This window comes from Cucurbita pepo, chromosome LG06, assembly GCF_002806865.2.
Source record: "Cucurbita pepo subsp. pepo cultivar mu-cu-16 chromosome LG06, ASM280686v2, whole genome shotgun sequence".
In the NCBI taxonomy this organism is placed as follows: Eukaryota; Viridiplantae; Streptophyta; class Magnoliopsida; order Cucurbitales; family Cucurbitaceae; genus Cucurbita; species Cucurbita pepo.
In genome coordinates, this window is record NC_036643.1 from 2727058 (window position 1) to 2739248 (window position 12191).

Sequence of the window (12191 nt, forward strand, 5' to 3'; positions counted from 1 at the left end):
AGAAGGCTTATTAACAATGGAGGAAACAAAGCACTCAGGATTATTAGTAGGATGGGACACAATTGCCGGCCAACCTAGGAAATATCGGATGACAAAGAAACTCTAAAATAAATATAAATAATAATGAAAAAAATAAACATAATAATAAACATAATGATGATTGCATAGGAAGTATCCTGGGACGTATTTGTATTGTTCTGGTATTAAAATTCACTACGACCTGTTTTGTTTGTCTTAAGAGCGAGAATTGGGACGTTATCTACGCCTGTGTTGATGTGGAATTGTTTCATTTTCAGACATCATTTTCGTTGTTTTTGGTGTGCAGACAAGGATGGCAATGGCAATTAGAATAAATTTCAAAGTTTGAGGCACCAATTATTAATGGGTTAAATTTTAGAAAATACACCAACTTTTGGAAGGTCATTAAGATACATCTTGTGTTAGTAACGGTAACGACCCAGATCCATCGCTAGCAGATATTGTTCTCCTTGGGCTTTTTCTTTCGGGCTTCCCCTCAAAACTTTAAAATACGTCTTCTAGGAGAAGGTTTCCACACTCGGAAATGTGGGACATCACAATCCACCCCCTTCGAAGCCCAGTGTCCTACTATCTCCATTGGCATGAGGCCTTTTGAGGAAGCTCAAAGCAAAGTCACGTGAGCTTATGCTCAAAGTGGACAATATCATACCATTGTGGAGGTCCGTGATTTCTAACAGTGACATGCTAACACACGACAAGATTAAGTTTGCCCGAGAATTGACCAACATGAAGTCTTCGACATGCTCGAATCAAAATAGAAAGTTTTGCATATGGAAGGCGTAAATTTTATTAACTGTAAATCAAATTAAGAGTACAGATAGATACCCACAACTACTGAAATATGGACAGAAGCATGTACCTTGGATCTGAGGAGACAGCTCCACCGTTGCCATATTGCAGGCTTGAACTGACCTAATTCACGCCTAACTGAATTTTGAAGACTTTCATTGGAGTAAAAAAGCCCCCAAAAATGGAATGAACTAAGAACCTTGCTGATAGGATTGAATTGGTGTTCCCATGAAGAGAAAATGAACGGCGTATCTATTTCAAGCTACAGCGTTACCTGTAGCTCCTTTCTCTGGATGCTTCTCAGTGGCAGCGTCACTGGGAAGATCAAGGCCTTGAGGAATTTTTCCAGGGTAATTGGTCCTCGAGGGATCTGATCCCTTCATACTGCAAATAAGGGTTCTGATTGGATAAGTACTGATATGAAATCCCATGCTCCAAATAGAACTACTATACCGTGCAAAGAGGTGATGAAGAGAGAGCTGAAAAAGAAGGGTGCATACCTCTTGTCAACAAGAACCATGGATCGAAGCTCACAGTTTGTAAAACTGCAAATTGGTGTGAATTTCATGAGTTAAAACTGGAAGCAAGTTCAAGACACTACGTCAAGTTAGCCCAAACCCACAGTTAGCAGACATGGTCTTCTTTGGGTTTTTCCTTTCGAGTTTCCCCTCAAGGTTTTTAAAATGTATTTACTTGGGAGAGGTTTCTACACCTTTATAAAGAATGTTTCGTTCTCCTCTCCAACTGATGTGGGATCTCACAAAAAGTGTCCCTCTCAATTAAGCAGGGCTCAAGTTGTCCAAGTGTTTACGTTTTTATATTGGTGCAAACGGATGTAGTTCGATACTCAATTTTTTAAAAAATTGTCATTCTGATCAATGTAATGCTTACAATTTGCTGATTTCGCTCTTAATAGATGGATGGCAGTCATTTCCAAAACATTTCAGGAGCTCAAATAAGAATGCACTGTGGGTGACAATTGCAATCTCTGTCTCCTTCCGAGTCCACAGCCTGGCCAGGGATAAAAAACCAAAAGGCATAAAAAGTCAGGAGCTGTGAGTGACAACACACAGAAGACAGGGCTAAAAATGCAGAATCTTTGTTTTCTCAGAGATAATGCATAGAAAAGGTCGTAATTTTTTTTAGAAAATTCAGCTTATGACAACCTATATATAACTGTAATGAATACATGTCAGCTTTCAAAGGCATTAACGAAGGTCATAAAGTGGCTACCGAATAATATCCTCGAGACTATTTCTTAACTTATTATTTCTTAGCTTATTTCTCAACTTACTGGCTGGAAGCAACATTTCTCCTCCTAAACAAAAGGCAGAGACAACACAGTCGAACTCCTTAACTGCAAGAGACAACCAAGTAATACTGACATGCAAAAAAAGCTAAGAAAACAGGACAAATGAGCTTTGTTTGCATACTTGGTTTCTTAATCTAGTAGAGTAAGATTTTAAAAAATATATACTCAAACGTCTTGACATTTCGTAGTGATCAGAACTGAAGAACACAGATAAATAAAGTGGGAATTTACCAATCCAGAAACTTCAGTCCCCTTTCTACAATCTGGTCATTCGACTCCCTAGTGTCTGGTGTCCATAGGATATCATCATCATGTTCAATCTAGAGTAGATGAAGAAAGGATTTATGAAAACAAATTAGACGAAGTAAAAAGAGTTGAAAAATACGAACAAAAGCAACATAATCCAGAAATATGAACAATAATTTAACTTACTATTGAAAAGTCAATTGCAGGAAAAAGAGACCGATATTCGCTGATGCTTCTCCTCTTATCACATGGATTAACACCCTGTACATTGAATATGATTATTCGTCATCAGAAAATCTGAAAAACATGGGCAAAATCTAACCTTTTAGTTGTTTAATTCATTGCAAGCTAAGCCAAGAACTTGACCAGCTTATATCCTCGTGTATAATTAATGCAAACATATTGAGAATTTCTTTCGAAACCCAACTATATTGAAAATTCACAGAGACTAAGATATGTATCGGCTTCAAAGGCTAGAAGTATCGCATGGAAAGACAAGTAAATCTATTATTAATAATTCTAGAAAACATTGCAAGTTCATTGTTCAGGTTCTATATATACTCTTCCCTAATAAACATCTCTACGTGAGAATTCAAGAGGCAAGAGGAGAATTATAATACCAAGTATTCCGATGCAGAAGAAAAGTTGAAATATCGAAACGAAACCTTGATTTTGAGTTCAATTTATGAAACATACCAAACGTTCCCTACAAAGCTCTACTGCTAAAAATGGTGGGCAGTTTAGACTTGATATTGCAGGATGGTTGCTGCCCCCTGCATTTGCAACCATTAATGGAGGAACATTCGTACCATCTTTGTACTCATCTCCACCAAAGGCTCCAACTGCTGTTTGCATAGTCCTACAGTGCAACCATTGATGGTTGAAACGAGAAATGTTTGATTAGTTTGGGGAAAAAATAAACTCCTGCATCTGGACAAAAAGAATCAAGTTATGTTATACTAAAGTTTCTTCCAGAAAGCAAATTATCGTAGCTCAATCCTCAAATTTTTTTAATACGCTTCAATATCATCATGATGCAATGCACCCATTTGGTTTACAATTCAAACATCTCAATGGGACAGAAACTAAAGTTACTAAGGCTACAAATTAACGTTTATCATCTTACCCTTGTTATTAAAACGAGGAGGTTAAAGAAGTGAACTCCTTGCATTTATTGCTAATAAATGGTTAATTTCAGTTCCTAATTACCTTTTTGCTTGAAATATATTAAAAATCATTAGTTAAAAAATTGATTAATGCAAGGCATGGACAGAACGGATCAAAATTTTGTGTCATAAAGGAAATGCACGAGCTTGAATTTTGTGTCTTAATTCTAGTCTACGCCTGTCTAGGTCATTCAATTTTCTGGAAAAAAAAAAGAAATATGCAGATTTTCAGTCCTACTCTCTTTTAACGCCATTAAAGCATGCTAAGTGGTATTGAGATATTATATCAATTCATAAATGTAATGTTAATTATCTTATGCATAGTGGTTCAATTCTATATCCTTATTTCACAATTTATGTTGATTCCGTTGAATCTAAACAATAAAAATAAAATTAAAAAAAAAAAAAAAGTGGATTTCTTATCTTAGAAGGGGGGCATCATAGAATTTGACGGGCAAATTATAATACATAAGCATGAGAATACAAGTTCTTATAGTAATCTTAATTTTCAGGATAAGCAAATACTTTTTTTTATCAAGGAAAGTTATGTTGGCTTGAACCGATGTGATACCTTAACAAGGGGGAGACGATGACTAACTCAATTGTCTTAGAAATTCCACATGATTGCACATGCTTGCCCAGATTGTCAACCTGTTCCAAAATCCAGGGAATATATTATTTTCGGATCTTAGAACAAATTGTTGCTACATGTTTTATGAAGATGATGAATGATTAAACTAGCCATACGAATCTTTTAAGAACGTTGTATCTATCTTGATAAGAGGAGTACGATTCGATCATCTTATGATGAATTAATAACTGTTCTTCCCTATGTAAATGTTCTATTTCAGTATGTAGGCTCATACGTAGGGGGAGTATAAATAATAGTAGGGATTGTGGCATATACCTGTAGCCATCCTAAATCGGAAAGTTGAGCATCAAAGTAATCATAAGACTGAAGTAAACTGCGATCCTTTTCCATCGCAACATTATGAACTGCCTGGGCATGTCTCACCTGTAAAATTAGTACAAAGTTTCAAATGCTTGAAAAATGGAAACAGACAGCTACGAACTCAACGATATGAACAAGCAACAGATCCAAATCCAAGAAAAATAAATCGCTGACTTCAAGAAGAGTGCAAGAGAGAAAAAAATTCGTCACAAACCAGATGAATAGTCTTACAACGGTGCAACGGATACAAACTGAGACCTCCTGCAGACTCCATATATCTACAAATCAACAAAACAGAGAGCACAGACAATCAAACAACAACATCTCAGAAGTAAGGAGGGGAAAAGCCTTGGAAGTCGAGAAGACAAAGCAAAGAGCCGAAATAAATAGTGCAATTCTCATACGCAGAGTAAAATATAAACTAATTCGAGGCATCATGCTTCAGAAATACGAAATCAAAATCGGTCAAAACCGACAACAAATAACAATTAACAAAGAAACTCCGAAAACAAGAAATCCACGTCAATAATCACAGCCATTCCATATCCACCGGAATCAACCACATTTTACAGTCTCTCTAGAAATTAAAAATAAAAAAACTCCTCATTCAATGGCGACATCATATAGCAAAAGAACAAAGCCGTCAAAGTTCTTGAAGGAACAAAAATGTAAGAAATAAAACAGAAAGAGTACGTAACCAAATTCCACCTGAAGAGAGCAGGAAGATGAGAGAACGGTGAAGGAAGAACACAGCGATGCAGCTCGAAGACGGAGGGAACCGGGAGAATTGGCGCGACAATAATTGGTACGGAGCGTTGATCTGGTTGGAGAACATCGCGAATAGCATGTACATTTATAATATTTAAGAACAGAGGCAGTGCGGTAAATTCAAAAGCGCGCGGTTTGAGCCATCGCAATAAATGCTCAATAATCATTTTAAATTTACTCTTTTATTAATATTTTAAAAAATGTAATTATTCTTTTTTTTTTATTACTTTTAAATATATTAATAAATATACTAAACTAATATTATTTTCATGAAATTCAGTTTATATGAGTTTTTAAATTATTTTCATCAAATTCAGCCCATTGCCAAAAAGCTGTCGTTCCAATCAGCAGAAATGTTCTCTTTGTTTTTTTCTGGAGAGAGAGAGAATCAGAGGAAAGTCCTGAACCGTAACGTACGCTACGGCCACGTCTGGAAGCACATTGAACCGTTAAATTGTCAGTTACCGTCACCGACATGTCGGCTTACATGCAATTGCGGCCATTCACTGGACTAAGCGTGTCGAGAGTTGTTGGACACGTGTAACCTGATTATGCTTTTGGGCTTTCTCCAGTCGGCCCAATTGTCTGTCTAGGCCCATTAATGGACGCGTGTCTTTCCAAATACAACTGTTTTGGATGAATTTCAACTACTCCATGATGTGACCATTAATTTAATAAATATTTGTATTCTAAGTTGAGATATTCAAAATATCTCATCTTATCTTAGTTTTTTAGTTGGATAGGGGGATATTTAGCTGTTAAAGATGTAGATTTTTATAATTAAAAAAAAAATGCAGAATTCCAGGAGTTACGACAATAAAATGATTTAATATGTAGTGTTGCGTCCCTAGGTCGTGACACACGTTTTTATTTTATTTCCATAATATTATTTTAACTTGTAAACTTGCCAAAAGAAAAAAAAAATTTGTCATTAAAAAATAAATAGCACTCGACCAAAGGGGAGCGCACAGAGCAAGTACAAGAAATTGGCTCTGTTCCGCTTTATTAAAAGCAAGGAAGTGACTTTTGGGTGTTGTCGTGACACTTTGGTTACGAAGGTTGGCGGGGTTTGAATAAACTGATTTAGAGAGAGATAACCCAGGCTTTAGACACTACTTCTAAATCTCAATAGAAATGGGAAGGGCTAGATGCGGAATCAGTTTCAGTCCCAGCAGTCCCAGCTACTGGGTGGCGTAGTGAGAGGTGAGAAGAATAACAAGAGAAGCCATGGAAGATCCAACAGTAGTGTATTTGGTTGTTTGCGGTGGAATAGATTCAAGCATTCAGGCCAGTAGATCCAGAGCAAACAGGGGTTTAAAATATTTAAACATGGAAGCATTAAATGGGTTAGTTTATTGAAGAAAAAAAAAAGAAAAAAAAAGACAGAAATGAGCGAAGGTAATAATTGAAGAGACATTAATGCCTCACCAGACTATAAATTCATTTAAATATATATACCAGCCAGACTCCACTTTCCAGAGATTCATGATTTCCTCTGCTAAATCATTAGGGTAATTATGACTACAAGTTTAATCATGTATAATGGACTCATAATTTATTTGAGAAAGTTAATTATTGTGCATAACATAATGATGGATGAGATACGGATAAAAATAAGTACCTCTGAATCCAGTGCAGAAAGAGGCCTTTTCTTTGACAATCCCTGTAGAGAATAATTGTCCTAAATGAAGAGGGTAAGAGATTCGTTAAAATTGAATTAAAATAGAAGTGTCTTTGTTTCTTCTCAAAATGATGTTAAGTACTATATTTTCAAGCCACATCTTCATTGGGAACTCCCTTCTTCTCCGGTTGCATTTCAGCTGCAACATCACTGGGAAGATCGAGCCCTTTCGGTAAGCCGCCGGGGAAATTGGTCATCGAGGATTCTGACCCAATCATGCTGCAAATGATGAACAAAAAACAATGGAGTCAGCCCACCAAAGAATTCAACCTCGACTCCCCCCTACCAGAGAATCCATGAATTCCAATATGAATACTTGAGCGAAAGAAAGAGGTACAAAAGCAGGGGCAGATCCAGAATTTCATGTCAGGGCCACAATTCCCTAAACTATAAAAAAATGTCTTATAAATTTCTGAATCGATTCCTAAAGTTTCAATTTTATATCTAATAGAGCTCTCACATTAATAAAAAAAACGTTTAGAAAATCAAATGTGATATTAGACATTAAAAATGACTGTCTGTCAGATACTATTGAACATATCATTTGACTACAAAATTGAAAATTTAAAGTTCGATAAAACACGAGTAATTTTATGGGTAAAAAGTACGGATAATTCTGTTTAAATTTTGTATTGAGGAATGTGCTTACCTCCTATCAACTAGAACAAAGGAACGAAGCTCACAGTTGGCAAAACTGCATAAAAAAGTGAAGTATTCGATGAGAACAACAAAAAGATGAAATTTCAAGCGTTAGTATCAGATTCAGTAGAACAAAACAATACGAATCCTATCACTATGAAGGTATGGGCAATACTCCTCTAAAATCTCCATTTATACGAATCAGAGTAATGCTTACTGTTTGCAGATTTCGTCCTTTACAAGTGGACGGCAGTCATTTCCAAATGCACTCAATGAATGAAATAAGAATCCACTGTGGCTGACAACGGCAATCTCCTTCTCCTTCCGGGTCCAGAGCCTGGTAGGAGAAGAAAACCAAAAGATACAGAAATGGAGCTATCAATGCTAAATTACCTAAACGAATAATCACTTTTCTCACAGATATTGCATGCAAGACCACTGAAATAGAAAAGAAAAAGATAGAGACGATGAAAAAGTTGTTTTCAGTTATCATGTCTTCTACTTTCCTTTCACATTGTCCTATATTGAAAATAAAATTAAAAAAAAAGTGTGGGAGGACATTGTAGATGTCCAAGACGGACACGACTTCTTCTAACGCTAGAAGACCACTGGAAGACACCCGGGACCAGAGCATGTCATGAAAGAAGCACATTGGTCGTGCTTCAACCATGTCTCCGGGACACAGTTGAATGTAGTATCATGAATGTGATGTGCAGGATTCCAGGTCGAGAAACCCGGGCAACTTTATTTTTTCAATAATTGGTATCTTAATTTCAAAGTATCCTCGTCTCCAAGAGATGAATTTTCAAAGAGCTATCGCACAGACATTTGATAGAAGAGAAAACAAAGAACCAAAAGAACATAGAGATAAATGAAGTAGACATTTACCATTTAAGAAACTTCAATCCCCTATCTGCCACTTCATCGTTGGTCTCTCTAATGTCTGGGCTCCACAGTTTATCTTCATCATGTTCAATCTAGAAAAAGTAGCAAGGTTTTCTTTAATAAAAATCAGTTAAATTCTAAGAGTAGATTGCAAAAGAAAAACAAGAATTGCAACATAATCCAACAATACGGACAAAACAATGCAACTTGCCATTGAAAAATCAATCGCAGGGAAAAGAGACCGATACTCTTTAATGCTTCGCCTCTTGTCACATGGGTGAACACCCTGTACCAATGAATACAATGATTTGTTATATTTATTTTATTTTATTATGAAAAAACATCATTCTTTCATTGATAAACAAAAGAATATAAAAGGCATTCATAAAAATCAGCCGAACAAATGACATAAAACTAAAATTTGATATTTGCATGTAGAGAAAAATAATTCGAGAGAATTCTTGAAGTTCATTCTTTAGCTATCGTCCTTTTCTCTAATTGTTGCCCATATGGAAGAATTTATACAGTTAAAGACAAACATAAAATCCAAGAAGTTTCACTCAATATGAATGCAACAGGTTACTTCCCCACCAACATTTGACATTTGCAATAGAAAGGAAACACCATAGAACTCGTGAACATTTAAAATACAAATCCATGTTTCATTACAGCAAAGAAGTCTGCAAACTATCATTCATAATGAAGATAAAGAAAACTTTATTGAGAAGTCGGACTTGAATTTATAGAATATACCAAATGTTCCCGACAAAGCTCTACTGCCAAAAATGGCGGGCAATTCAAACTTGAAATTGCAGGGCGGTTGCAATCTCCTGCATTTGATACCATTAACGGAGGAACATTTATACCATCCGAGTAACCTTCACCACCAAATGCTCCAACCGCGGTTTGGATAGTCCTACATGCAACAATAACAGATGTTTGATTATTAGGGGGCAAAACATGAAATTCTAGCATTTGGGTACAAAAAGATTCATGCTAGTTGACAACTTGGAATTTAAGAGGGCAAAATATTGAAACACAATCTGTCAAATTGCACAAAATCGTTCAAAAATCCGCCCTACATATTTAAACAAATATTCAAAACACTTCAAAAAGAAACTGAACTTGCCTTATAGCTGAACTACAACGGACAAGACCTGAGTAAATTATCTGAGGTTCAAAACAAGAACTAAAGGGAAAACAATCTTTGGACATAATGATATCCAACAAACTCATAAATGGGCCAGGCATGGTACCAATCCCAATTTGCATCATTTAAGATTGGCAAAGGCTTGTTATGCCTTTGCTCATATATTTTGGATACGATTCAGTTCGAGTTCCGCATCATTTTTCAGTGAGACGGTTCCCATGAAGAAACTCAAACTCCAGAAATCCCAATCCTTAGTTCAAAATTTTTACATGTAGGAAAGGTTCATCCACCCCGCCACTTATAACTAAACCTGTTTCTTAAAAATAATATCCATTTCTAAGATGAGATACCTGAACAAGGGGGACACAATGACTAACTCAATTCTCTTATCAAGTCCACATGATTGTACATGTTTCCGCAGATTGGCAACCTGTTTCAATTCCCAGTAAAAAATATAAACACATTATCTATCAGTTCTTTGGACTTCAGAAAACAAATTCCAGTTTCATGTTTGCTCAAGATTATAAACAATGAAATTAGCCATTTGTAACTTTTAGAATGTTGAATCAGTCATATGATAACAGACTAAAATTTCATCACCACACTCAAATTCATAACTGAAATTCCCTACGTGTGAAGGTTCAATTCTCAAACGTAGGTTCACATTCGAAGTTGGAATAGTTATAGAGATTCTGGAAAAAAAAAAAATAGTACAGATCAACAAGGGCTTACCTGTTTCCATCCAAGAGATGTAAGTTGAGCATCAAAGTAATCAAAAGATAGATATTCGTTCGCGTCCTTCTCTCCTGCCACATTATGAAATCCCTGGGCATGCCTCACCTGTAAATTTAATTATAATAAGGTTCAAATGCTTGGTGAATAGAAACAATAGATTCAAACTAATAAATAACAATGATCATAACCATTGAACTTAAATGGACATCGAAAGAAGAGAGCCAAAGAGAGTATTTCGTTACAAACCAGATGAATAGTTTTAGTACGGTGAGATGGATACAAACTTATCCCCCCTGAAGCGTCCATTTCTGTAGATCAGAATAATTGCAAGTAAACAAGTGAAAACAAGGATTTTCCACGATCGAAAACGAAAAGCACTTGCAGAGGCTAATAAGACGATCCAATTAAGCAAAGAAAAATACTGTTCATAATCAACCAGAACGACAACTAATTGCTTAATACACAGAATCCCAAAATAATCGGCAAGCATCCATTTCCAGAACTATCAAACACATTTTAGTCTCGATAAACCAAATCACAACATATAAAAAATAGTACATCGGATCAGCAACCCGAAATAATCGATGAAGAAACTTCAAGCAGAAAGCGTGGATTGATTGATCTACCTGAAAAGCGGGAAAAAGAACAAACAACAGAGGAAGAAGGTCGCGACGAGGCTGCTCTCAGAGGAGGAGGAGGCGAAAAGAGTCGTGTTGCAGAAGCAAATTGATTTGACACGTTTCTAAAAAGCGAGAAACAGAATAAACAATGAGGGTATATAATAATATTCATCGCCATTACAGAGGCAACCGAAACAGAGTTGTTAAAGGCCGCGCACCAACAGGAGCGCGTGGATTGAGCCGTCCCAATGGAACCGAAACGAGAGAGGTTCTAAAATTGGCATTGGAATTCGCATAAATTTCTGAGAGCTTTGGAACTTGGCGAACGGGCGCCATGGCATTGGTTGCTGCTACTGCACCTCTGATCGTTCCATGTGAAGAGAAGGATATTGAACCATTGGTTTACGTTACACTGCGCGCTACGAGCCAATCCCATTAACCAAACTTGCCGGAGCAGTTGTCGGTAGTGGGCCAGTAGCTGACGCCCCTCCGATTGATTTTTTGGAATCCATTTTCGTCGTCTTCTCTCTCAAGCGTCTTCATATGCGAATATTCGAACATAGGAGAAGATTGTAAATGGGATCTTCATATTTTTGGGCTTTTCAATAAATTGCCCAACTGGCCCGCCCAAATAAATGTTGTCTATCGACTAGTGTTCTTTCTTTTTAATCAGTGAACGTGTGACTACTCCTTTCAATGATCCCTTGTGACTACTCCTTTCAATGATCCCTTGTGACTACTTCTTTTAATGATCCCTTACCTGTGACTACTCCTTTCAATGATCCCTAACAAGGGGTCGTCCGTGTGACTACTCCTTTCAATGATCCCTTGTGACTACTCCTTTCAATGATCCCTTGTGACTACTCCTTTCAATGATCCCTTACCTGTGACTACTCCTTTCAATGATCCCTTACCTGTGACTACTCCTTTCAATGATCCCTAACAAGGGGTCGTGTGGATTCACCAATAGAGGTTGAGGTTGTGCAGAATGACACCATATATATTATGAAAATAAAAATAATTGAGGAGTTATGCTGATGAACCATATATATTACAAAAACAAAAAAAACTGAAAAAGTTATATTCATCGACACCATATATATTATGAAAACAAAAAAACTGAATATGTATCCCGTAAATAAAAGACCAAACAAAATTGTCTTTAGAAAAATTCAAATTTCAAGTAAGAGAAGTTTTCAAACTAGACAA

At 36.4% G+C, this 12191-nt stretch overlaps 1 pseudogene; it reads right to left on the bottom strand.

Moving 5' to 3' along the window:
* Positions 1-801: 801 nt before the first annotated feature.
* On the bottom strand, positions 802-11535 carry LOC111797057 (annotated as a pseudogene).
* Between the last annotated feature and the right edge of the window lie 656 nt (positions 11536-12191).